Genomic DNA, 11,377 nt, shown 5'->3' on the forward strand with positions numbered 1-11,377 from the left:
CCACTGCAGATCCACCAATCACACTAAATAGCCAGATTTCCAACCACACAGCCTGGAACTTTTAGTCCCAGGAATTACTTTTCTAGGAACTAAAAGTTTCCTCCATCCTGTTGTTGTCTGTGTTTCCAGACTTGCAAAGATTAGGCAAATTAGTCCATGATGTCACCACATAAAGCAAAGGAACCTGCTGGATCTCGTCATCAGTATTAATGCTCAAACAATGCCTGGACTTCATTGTCACTTCATCTGCTGTATGTTGTCTTCTGTAACTTCATGTTCATGTGTTGAAGCAAAATGAACAGAAAAAGAAGCTGGTTTGCTATTGCAGATTTTTAAAATGGTGGCTGAAGTAAAATGCTCTGAGTATTAGTACTTTCCAGAGGTAATACACCCCAAGCAGAGACTTTTTAGGAGGTAAAATTAGACCCTGGTCCCTGTTGTGGAAATTTGGAGCTCCTCCAAAGGTTCATAGTCCATGAGGAAAGTAATGTGGACACTTTCAAGACTAATGAGAAGTTTACTTGTGTTGCAGATCTTGTCAGAGACAATAATGTAGCATGAAAGGACATCAAGGCAAGTCTAAGGGAGGGTTCATGGCCTTTTGCTGGTCTCCAGCCTCTCTGGAAGTCAAAGTAGCTGAGTCATGTGCAAAGGTCCAACTGTACAACAACAATGTAAAACCAGTGCTGTTGTACGGCTCACGATGATGATGAGTGACGACACGTGACAGGGAAAAGATTGAAGCCTTCTACAATGGATGCCTTAGTTTGCATTAGATGGGCTCCATCAGGGAAAAGGAAGCAAGGTTGTTCCTAAACAACTTGGCGACAAAATGGGATGGCTGAGTTAAAGGAGATGGACCTAACATGGGGTGAGGCACACCATGCAGCACAAGATTGTGACGGAGGCAGATTGTTGAAGCCTTATGACCCATCAGGGAGTAATGATTGATCAATAATAGATTAGTTAACAATTTAACAGATTAAAAATGTGTTAACCAGTAATGTATGTTTTGTGAAACATTTCCACAGGTTTTGAGCAGGACAAAGCAGCCATTTCTAGCGAGAGCTAAAATGCTTAAATTACCCTAAATGAAACTTTAATGCAGAGAAAGATATGCATTTTGTATCTTATTAATTATTAAAAATATTAATAAATATTGATTATAACGTATTCTCTTCACTGTTGAGTAAGGAAAACACACAAAATTTGCAGTCTTAGTTTGGAGAGAATTTCTTCAGATTGGTTTTATATTTATTTCACAGTCTGATATAACCCCACTAAATATGTATTTTAAGCTTTTCATTTTGAAATACATAGGCTATGTTGTTATATATTCTACTTTCTGTTGGTTTTATTTAAAAAAATAGCTTTACTAATGTCTTCTTTGGTCCTCAATACTTGGAAAATGTTGTTACACTTGCTGTAAACTACATCTAACAGGTTTTACTGCAGCATTCGTCTTGGATATTTGTCAGTTCTGTTAATCTAAAAAATAAATCTTGGATCTGCACGTCTGTTTTGATGTATGCATGTGGGTGTCTGGTGCCTTAGACCGTGACTGCAAAAAGGTGAGGGTAGGAAAAGAGTGTTCCTACTGAAGAGAAGAAAACTACAGAGCGACATAATTATTGTTGCATTATTTTGTTCCACCTGTCGAAAGGAAAATCTGCTGGTGCGTCATGCAGAGGCAAAGGAGGGCTTTAACAATGGTGAGCAGTGTTAGTGAAGCTCCAGAGATGAAAAGTCGTGAGCAGGCTCGGACGTGGAAAAATACAGAAGCCCTGGCAGAGGACGCAGACAGTGAGTGTCTCCAAACAACCTGCACACAAGGGAACTTCTCTGCACTCTAGAAAAAGCTGAGCTAAAAGAAACTGACTGACGGGAAATTTTGTCAAAAGAACTTCTGACACACACACATATAAGTGCTAAGTATGACTGAGAGTAATGTGATCTCAAAGAAGGGAAAATAAAAACTGGTCTCATCTCCAGAAAGCGCGGGGTCAGTATTTGATTTGGAGGGACGCGGTGTTCCTGTCGCATGTCCGCTTTAACATATCTCTGTTTGGTCAGAGAGTCATTCGGCTCCGCTCGGCAGGAAAGAGGAGGCTGGACGGACGGACGGACTGACGTAACAGCAAAACAAATTATTTTATTTGGAAAGCTGCTCTCATAATCAAACAGGGCCGAGGCTAAAAGGGAAACTTCAGGCTCATAAAGGGGCCCTTTTTCTCCGCAAATGTATTTAATTTGGGAGGTTAGTTAGGTAAGCAAGTGTAAACTCGGCAATGGAGGAAAACAACCTGCACTGGAGCTGCTGCTAATACAGAAATTGCCCTCACTTTCCTTCTAATATCTTAGTCTCTTTTTCAGACACTCATTAAAGGGAGCAGATTTAGAGGAATTCTTTTTTCTGCTCCTTGGTGACATAACAGATGAGTTCGCAGGCCTGGAAAAACAACCTGTAGCAGCCTGTCTGCCAGCAAACAGTGCAGACAAACAACACTGGCATGCAAAGGACTGAGGAGGCAAATATTCAGTAAAGGCTCTGGGAATGAACAGTGATTTCCTCTGTCTGTACTGAACTCTGTAGACAGTGTAGATTTCTATGATGGAAGAACCTTGCAGTTAATCAAATACCTTTAAAATCTTCACTGTGTACAGAATATAAAAGGCAGAAAAATTGCTTTCCTTCTTATTAAAAGGAATAGCTCTGATTATTTGAAGTGGGGTTAAATGAGGGACTTGTTGATAGCCAGATAGTCTGTCTTCAACAGTAGATGCCAGTTGGCCCCAGTTTGGAGAAGCAGAGAGGAGTATCAGCACGAAACAAAAGGTATTTGAGCCACTTCAAAAATGTTCACCTAAAAAAATCAGTTGTATCAAAGTGTACACTATAATTAGAATATTTCCAAGGCTTAACTTTGCCATCAAACAGAGTTTGTCCAATGGCAAATATCACTCTCTCCAAAGCAACCAAATCCATTGCCAAAGTCAGTCATTTTACCTCACAAACCAGAAAGTTGTAGGTCTATCTCTGCCTTGGGCTGATATTTTGTTTGCGTTATTGTGTGACTTTGGTGAATCTGTACTAGCCCTTTAAAACCCCCAAAGACGAACAAGAACACAAACAAACTAACAGTTGAAGAAGCAGTAGACCAGCAACTACCTTGTTCTGCAATGCAAAATCATTGATTTCACCTATGGAGTTTGGTATGGAGTATTTGGCTTATATACCTGCAGTTTCCCATTAGAAGAGGCTTCTAGCAGCAAAGTAAAGTGATGAAAATATTCTAAATATAGTATCCACGTAAACTGATACTGATTTTTTAAGGTGGATTTTTTTTTTTACAAAATAGCTTACACATTGAGGGCGTCGATCCAGCATCTCCTGTAAGAAACACACTGACCATCAATATGTACCTCATAAAACCCCACTTTAAATGATCTGAACTATCCCTTTAAAAAAGCAAAACTTGAAATTTGCATCCAGTCATTTCTCAAAGATGACTCCTTTAACCTTTAATGACAGTTGAAAGGATTAAAATTCCAAGAGATCTTAAAGAGCAGAAGAAATGAAAAGATGGCAGTGTCATCAGAGAGCCAGTATCTTCATGGGTATTTTGCAGTGGTTGGGTTGATCTCTGAAGTCATTTTTCACCCTGAGTTGCTGTTGGCCCTGTGCCAGCAGGGTCTTAGCCTCTCAGTGGTCACTTGTCAGCTCCAATTACACTTCAAGCCCAATGCTGCTTGAGTATTGTGACAAAACAAGAGGTGCCTGTGTGGAGTCTCATCAGCATTTTTTAAAAGCTTCTTCATTACTCTCAAAGAAGACATTCTGCGGAAAGGTCTCCAAGGTCCAAATGACCAAGACAGGACAGAAGAATCCACCATCTGGTCTTTATGAAGTTTTAGGAGGCAAACAGGAATGTAAAAGGTCAAACAGGTGGTACAAACCCTGTCAAGAGATCTGAGTCTGGCAGTGAAGCTTTTCTGAGCCCTTAGTGATCACTTAGTAAAAATACTATCAGAAATGTGAACTGCTTTAAATAAATTCAGAGTTAACTCTTAAATAGCGACCGTGGGGTGTACATCATTTGGGTGTGCATCAAACAAAAGGTGCACATTTTTTAAATAAAGGTTCACGTGACAGAAAGAGTTTTAACACAAAAATTCCCTACAAACACAGTATGTCCCTGCAATGAAGTGGTTTTGACATATCACTGCTGCTACATTAGATGTTAATATAATGATGTTGCTGCAGTGTAACTAAAACATTGCAGCATCTCAAAAAGTGGTGAAAACACTGGGACAACATACAGACAGAGTTTAAAATGGCGTGCTGGTGATGACACTCTAGAATTTCACTTGGTACGTTGCTACAGCGTCACATTGTATGATGTAACTGCACGCCTGCAACAATGTTGTGTTTGTGGAGTTGTTCCAGTGTCGTGGTTATCCAGCGTTCCCTTCACATGGGATGGAAGGTCAAGATGGGAAAAGATTTATGAGTGTGACACGTTCATGATTGAATCCATTTTAAACTTTGTTTTTTGTGCTTTATTAGTGACTGGTCTCACATTTTTTGTCTTTTCGATCTTTGTTTAAGTGAGCTCACTAAGACAAATTCCACTGAACTCATGGCAATAGAATTGTGTATCTAAATGTTATGTCAGACATGGAAAACAGAATATCCCAGTTGTAATTACAACTTAGATGCTGTCAAGACTGCAGCTGTACAAGTCAAAAGCTGGTCATTACAGTCACTCAGACATGACTTGAATGCAGTATTATGCAATCTGAACCACTGGAGGACTTTTCATCTGTTGATGTTAGTAGAAGTGATCAGAGTAAAATGTAGCTGCATCTCTTTTAAGCTGTTATAATTTTTTGGGACAATAATGTTGCATCAGTCTTTAACAACACCTAAAATCAGTTTTGGTTTTCTTGGGATTTGTTTAGAAAAATAAAAGCACAACATGTTATCCTGTTAAAGGTCCAGTGTGTGAGATTTAGGGAGATCTATTTGCACAATATGGCAGAAATGGAATATAATATTGTTAAGTATCTACAGAGGGCACAGGTCCTCTTTCATGAAGGTTGCCATGTTGCACTGCCATGTTTCTACAGTAGTGCAGAACAGACAAAGCAAACACTGGCTTTAGACATGGCCTTTCATGCTTTTTGTGAGTTTGTAGCCACCATAGTTTCACCTACAGGTTTTGCAAGGCGAGGGTGAGATAAGTGGTAGCTCACCACAAGATTCTATTAAATCCTACAGACTGGTCCTTTAAATTGACTGTAGACTACGACAAGACCATGTCAGAATTTCTGACTGTTAAAATAAAGAAAGATGATCAATGAGTGATCGAGCTACAATGATGCTTACACTAAAACTATAAACTTGATCACTCACCTTTACTGCAAAGTTTTATTTTACTGACCTTTATTTTTGTTTACTTTGCTGTCAAAAACCAGTCTTCTCACAGGTGAGTCCTAGAAGGCTGATCTTGGCAACCTGCAGCAGCTATTTTCTCAAATATCGCATATCAAGCCTCTTCAATCTAAGGTACCTCCTCCACTGGCAATATGACGCCTGACAAATTCAAATTCTCCTTGGAGAGCTCGGGGGGGGGGGGGGTTAAGTTCCCTGGACAAAGAGCAGTTTCAGAGAGACCACCAGTCGACTCTGAGCACAAACAAGAAGAAGAGAGTGAAGGAAAAAGAGAAGAAAAGTCAGGATGTGTGTAACCTGAGTTTCTTGTCACCTGACCTCTTTGACTTGTTGTTCCCTCCCCCCCTTTCCCCTCAGCAGGACTGTGTCTTGACTTTCTGATTAATTTCATTGGAAAGCCAGAAACAGACAAAATATTGTCTCTGCAAAATAAAAGCTAAATACCTCTTGTACATGATATTTGAGTTAATTTCAGACTATTGAGTCTTTCATTGAACCACTGAAGACAATGATGCTTTGCTCTCTTTCATTTGGCTTTGACTGCACTTTGCTTTTATCCTCACTGTCTGTTTTCTGTGTTTTTTTTTTGCAGTATTATTACTGTGAATAGTATGGAGCTGCTTTTGTACGTCTTGATGCTGCTTTCATCAGACCTCCTCTGCCTCTGAACAGATAATGGCTCAATGATCAAAAGAAATCTTTGTTTTCTTTTTGTGACCCATTTTTTAATTGTTTTTTTCCTCATTCGTTTTGAAGGTAACATTCATATGAAAATGCCATAACAGAATTTAAAATTAAATAACTAAAATTGATTCAATTTGGTAATCACATAAACTTTCTACACATTGCTTTCAATTCACATATGGTCATGAAATAAAGTGGAAAATACAAAAGTACAAATAAATAGTAGATAGCTGTATACTCAGGAAAGACCCAAAAATAACAGAATTCAAATCAGTTATTAAAAGATCAGGAAAAAGAAGAAAACCACAGATTAAATGAAATAATAAAATAAAATTCTAAACCTCCATCTAGATGGAAAATTTTACTTTGCACACTCTACACCTCAACCCCAAAAGTTCTTTAAGCTGTTCTTTTAACCTGCAGTTACATTTGCATTGTACACAGTTATTAAATTCCCTTCTACAATCTTCATTCCCTTTTCTCTTTCTTTCATTATATATATATATATATATATACATATATATGCATTGCTTTTGTCATCTGCAGTGACCTGTCTCAGTGCAGGAGGCCAGGCAGCTTCCACTTTATGAGGTCAGTATGGAAGCCAGCCAACAAGTCAGTGTGCAAGTAAGACATCAGTCTGATTTGAAATAAAATACTGTAGCATGAACATGAGTTGTAATAGCTGAAGAAACAAAGAAAATAGCACTACCTAGAGAAAGTCATTCAAGAAGCCTCTACTGTGTATGATTAAGAGGTGATTTCTGGGAAGTTAACTGCAGCAACAAGACATCATCAAGCACTGAGCAACTAACATGGAGACAAAAAAATAAATAAAATAAAAGCATGTTGCAGGCCACATCTGTAAATTAGTTAATTGGGCATATTAATATTGTATTATTATATAATATTATATTTCTTGTTTCTGAACAACTGTTTCAGGGGAGGCTCAGTGAATGGAAGTGAAATAATATTACATTAGTTATTATCAGTTATTAAAAAGACATTACATTAAATGTGTATGATTTGGTTTAATAGATGCCTTTGGACAGACTTTTTTAAGTGTGTGGTATAGTCTGAAGTTATGTAAAACAGCAGTATTAGCCTCAGTGTCTAAGGGATCAAATAACATGATCATGATCCCACAGACATACAGAAATTGAGCAAAATCAGCAAGTGAACTAAGGAGGGGCATGTTTTACCAGTCTTTGTCTGAGGGGACACCCACGGTCTTCCTGACTTTGACAAAAAACTGAAGCAACTGAGATTTTTTCCAAAAGGACTGAATCACACGTCTCTGTCTCCCCTTCCAAGAGATGTGGACTCAAGTCAAAAATTTGATGAGTTTAGATAGAAGACTTGCACCTTGACTTGTACTTTAACACAAGTGACTCATGACTTCAGTTTGTGACTTTGTGACTTGAAATACTTGATAACTTCCACCAAGCCAAAAGTAGTATTTCTAAAAAGTGTGCTACAAATTAATTCATTTCCCTTCGTTTCCTGAACGTTAACACTATTCATTCCCAGCAAATTTAGATTTAATTCCTGAGATGCACTTTGTTTTAACCAAACAGCATCCAATCACATTGCAGGACAGAACTTTGAAGAAGTAACATTACATTACTGAGCTCCAGTTGAAAAAAATTATACCAAAGATAATTTTCTTCATATGCAAACCTACGAAGTGTTCGACAACAACTTTTAACATTCAGCATTTGACTTTGCACAAAAAATTGTAAGTTGAGGCATAACAAAGAGTGAAGAGCACATTATGACTTTGGGATCCAACCTCAGAGTTTAGGATGTGAAACTGTCTCTGTCATTCTCCTGCCTCTGTCCAATTTCCCTTTTATTTAATCTTTATTTATTTGTCTGATGTCTTGTTCCCTCCCTCAGTCTGCCTGTCTTTCACTCCATTATCTGTCTATTTACATTTTACATTTACATTACAATTACAAATACTTTATTAACCTCTTTTCTTCTACACCTCCTTTTATTTTTATCTCTCCTTTCTTTCTCGCCTCTTAGTCTTAATTGTCTGTCTTCTCATCATCTCTTTGTCTTGCTGTTTATTCCTTCCTTCCTCCTTTCACTCCTTGTCCCTTCCTGTCTTCCTTTTTCTTGGTTTTTCCTTTTTCTCTGCTGACAGTATAAACACCAGGTTTTTTTTCTCCATGTCGAAGCCACGACAACAGCACAATCCTTCCTTCCTGTCGGGGGGATTAGAGATTTTCTTGAGTTTGCCTAGCTGGCCCGGTATTTCCCAGCATTCTTAGCTCCAATGCCACCACCCCCTCCCCTTTCTTCTCCTCCCACTTTGGTCCAGACCTGCCACCTCAACAATTAAGCAGCCGGGGACGCTCTGTCTCTACCTCACTCATACTAATGAAGACACATTGTTCCTCAGTCCTCCCAAGGACAGCTTGGAAAAATGCTCGACAGGTGTGACGAAGAAACAAGGACTTCATTCAGAATCAAAAGACAGTGATTGTGTTTGTCTTTTAAACATGTCATTCAGTGTGAGGAAAATATTGTGTCTTCACAGAATCTGGACTGAAACAACCCTCATGAACAACTTGCTCCCATTCAGCCACAACATCATTAGTGAGGTCCAACACTGATGTTGGGTGATGAGGTCTCGTTTGTTCCAGTTCATCCCAAACATGTAGGGTGATGTTGAGGTCAGAACTCCATGCAGGCCAGCCAACATCTTCTACAATAAACTCAGAAAACTATGTCTTTTTAGAGCTTGAAATCCACTACAGCTTTCTAACTATGTAATTTAGAATCTTATTTTAAGTATCTAAAAGATACTGTAAATTAGTTCTAATGCAAATTTGAAATATTGTTACTTAAACTGATGGTTCGGATTATTTAAAGTGCAACAAGCAACAAAACATACTTAAGCTATTTTGAAAAATGTCCACCTACAAAAATCAATATCTGTGCAAGTGTGTGCAACATTGAGAATATTTTCACTGCTTTATTTTGCAGTCAGACACCCTTTTCTGGCAGAAAACTGCCATTATATATATACCAAATATCACATTCTCCAAACCAACCAAACTCCAAAATCAGTCATTTTACCTTGCAGAACACAGGAGCTGCTGGACTACCACTGCCTCGATCTGTTAGTTAGTTTGTGTCATTCGGTGACTTTGGGGTTGTAAAAGTTCAGATTCAACTAAGTTACACAATAAGACAAACAAAGTAAAAGATTGAGGCAGCAGGAGACCAACAACTTCTGTGTCCTCAAAGTAAAATTACTAATTTTGCCAGTGGAGTTCTACTTGGCTATTTGGCTTGGAAAAAATGTTTGATGCCAAATGCCATCCACTGTAGGTAATACACTGACTGTGGATGAGCACCTCAAACAACCCCACTTCAACTGTCAATCTATATCTATTGGCTATCCCTTTAAGATTTCTCTCCACTGAAACTAAAGGCCAGAGATCAAATTGTGAAAAAAATGATAATCTCCCAAACTATGCAAGAGTTTCGTCTCTTTCTGCTGATCCCTCTCCCTGTGAGTGAGCACCAGTGACATCTCAACACTTGAAGGCATCTGAACTAACTAACGAAGCATTTTGAACAGCTGGTAACTGATCGCTATGGCAACCCACATTCCTTTACATGGGAGTAATCAGGGAGGGGGAGTCACAGAGGGATGAAGAGAGAGAGAGGCAGGGAGGGAGAGATATTTGTTGGACAGACGCTCCCATTGCTCTATCAGGCTTTGTTGGAATCCCATCCACCCCCACTCCTCCTACTCCTCTTCTTCTCTCACTTCTTTCTTGTTTTCTTATTTTTTTACACAGAGATAAACCCTGCAGAAACCCATTTACAAAACTGTGAACACTCCAAAAACAGAGACAGCAGCAGTGCCTGCATCTAGACTGAACTCTATAACTAATGAACTAATGATTTTACAGTGTAATCAACCCTTTAGGATACAACAATAAAAAAAAATAAAAAATTAAGCAGCTTGTGTCTGCACCCCCCCTCCTTCCTCCACCAAGCTCTAAACCACAATCCCCCCCACCCCTCCTCTTCCTCCTCCTATTGCCGATGTGGCACACAATACCTCCACAGAGAATGAATCCTCATAATTACAGCTTGTTTACCTGCAGGGAGTGATTTTCCCTGCAGCTGTTTGAGCAGTAATAACAGAAGAGACTGTTCACTGAGATTTGAGAACACAGTAGCTGCCTTTTAAACCAGATGTCAGTCATTGTAAAGTAATAAAACACTTTTATTATCTGTTAGGAACTTCATCTGTGTAAATCTGTCAGTGCACTGGATTAAATCTGTTAAAAATGTCCATAAATAAAGCAGCTAAACTAGCTCATACATTAATGAGTCTGGTGGAAGTAAAAGTAAAAGAAAGTAAGTTTAAGTAAGTTTTAAAATAGTAGTAAATAATAGGAAAACTAAGTGGAAAATTGAGAAATTACCTCTGACAGCAATACAGGCAGTTGCTGCAGAATCTGTTGCAAGTAATCAAGTGTGAATTTTCAATATTGGATGGAGATTATTGCTGTTAAACTGTGTGTGTTAAAGTCTGATAAGAAAAGGTTCTGCTGCTTGGTTCACTTTGCTCAGACTGGCAGGAAAATAAACTGCACATTTAACTTGATGTATTGCAACTGACAAAGAAATGTGAATTCATTTGGGATCGTGCAACTTCTGCAAACTTTTAACTCAACATAAAAGTATAATTTTAGAGCATGATTGCACTGTCACAACCTAAATTTGTCAGATTGTTCTCTCCTTCCATAAATCGTTCAGACTAAAAAGTCAAATATAAAGTCCTCTAGTCCACAGACCAGTGTCACATGATGGAGTCAGGATATTTCACGCAGAGTGAGAGCTCTTACCTTTGTCTTTGCAGAACAGGGACACCAGAGGAGAAGTCAGCAGTGTGCGGGGCCCGGGACGATCTAACAGCCTCAGCAGTTCACACAGAAGACATTTCCAGTGGGACGTCCCAGTTAGGACACATACCCCCCCCCCCCCCCTCTCCCTCCCTTCACCCAAACCTCCCATTACTCCCTCTTTCCCTTGCTCTTTCTGCCTGGTAGGAGGGGCTTAATGTTCACTCCCTGCTCCTGCTGATATGTGAGTCTGGACTGGAACCTGCAGACAGTCTGGGAAAAAAAAAAAAAAAAAAAAAAATGAAAACAAAAAACCCTACTTTTTCTATAGTTTGTAACAGCAAAAAAAAATTCACAGTTT

The 11,377-nt window shown here is 38.9% G+C and overlaps 1 protein-coding gene across 1 annotated transcript in view; it reads right to left on the bottom strand.

The window, feature by feature from the left end:
* Window positions 1–11,155, bottom strand: part of sparc (secreted protein, acidic, cysteine-rich (osteonectin)) — a 34,266-nt gene extending 23,111 nt beyond the window's left edge. Inside the window, exon 1 of the mRNA XM_084719812.1 lies at window positions 11,020–11,155. The gene's annotated coding sequence lies outside the window, so the exon portion shown is untranslated. The remainder of the gene's footprint in view (window positions 1–11,019) is intronic.
* Window positions 11,156–11,377: the final 222 nt, after the last annotated feature.

The sequence above is a fragment of the Lutjanus erythropterus genome, chromosome 5 (assembly GCF_056507025.1).
Source record: "Lutjanus erythropterus isolate fLutEry1 chromosome 5, fLutEry1.hap2, whole genome shotgun sequence".
Taxonomy (NCBI): Eukaryota; Metazoa; Chordata; class Actinopteri; order Lutjaniformes; family Lutjanidae; genus Lutjanus; species Lutjanus erythropterus.